Below are 1,128 nucleotides of genomic sequence, written 5' to 3' on the forward strand. Positions count from 1 at the left end.
AAAAAAAAAAGCCTTTTCATGAGCACCAAGGGAGGCTTGAAGGCGACTTGGAGAAATCCTATTAGAGTTTGGGAAGGCATAGCTTAAAAAAAGAAAAGCGACATTTTTATTTTGCACGCAGCAATAGCGAGGAAAAAGCATCCCCGTCCTAATCAGATCAATACAGAGACACACAAATCTTTGCAAAGGTTCAGCAGTTTACAGTGGGTTCCAGACCTTTGACATACATTGCAGATTAATTGGGCACTGTCGGGGGGGGGGGAAGGTGGGATTCCAGTTAATTAGTCGAGAAATGAATAAAAACTAAACATTATCGGAATTGTCTGCGGGTCCCGGTTTGTTAGTGGGGGATTTGGGGATCAGCTTTTGTGCGCCGTAAATTGGATCCGAGTAGCGTGGTGCTGTCTTACACTGTCGTTTTGTGAACTGGCGACAGCTCGAGTCCATGGGAAAACTTAAAGGGAACCCGGGGCCGGCCACAGAGCCTCATTATCTCATGTCGGATACCGTCTTTCGGGGAGAGCGTTTAATCAGCAGTGGCACCCAACTTTCCCCTCCCAACCTGGGCAAACCACGGCACCTTCCCGCCCCTCCGCCCTGCAAACTTCCCGCCGCTGCACGATGCCGTTCCGCAAAAGAAAAATAAATAAATAAATAAATAAATAAATAAGCCCCCGGGGGGGGGGGGAAGTCGTCCTTGGGCGCCGGGAGGTGGCGGAGGGCAGGAGCCCCCGGCGCCGGTGCCCGCCCGTGGCCACCGCGCCCGCGGGACCCGCCGACCTCCGCGGGACACGTGGGTTCGCGTGTGCTGCTGTTTTCAGGGCTCGATCTCGAATCGACCTGGGGCTTTTTTCTTCCCCCAAGGGCTCGTGGGCAGAGCGGAGCAGGGCCCAGGTCTGGAGGGAGCTTTGCTGGCTCCGGCTGCTCCTGCGGAGCTGGAGGGGAAGGTCGGCGCCGCCCGCCGAGGCGGGTCAGCCTTGGTCTGAGCTCCCGGGCCGGCCCGCAGAAAGCCTCCACCCGGGTGCTGGGGGCTCGTTTCCTCCCCCCAGCTCCCCCCCGGCCCGCTCTGGCCTCCCGCTGCCTCCCGGGGCTCCGCCGCAGCCCCGCCGGCGGCAGGTGCTGGCGGGC

This window comes from Apteryx rowi, unplaced genomic scaffold (assembly GCF_003343035.1).
Source record: "Apteryx rowi isolate R43461 unplaced genomic scaffold, aptRow1 scaffold_40, whole genome shotgun sequence".
Lineage (NCBI taxonomy): Eukaryota > Metazoa > Chordata > Aves > Apterygiformes > Apterygidae > Apteryx > Apteryx rowi.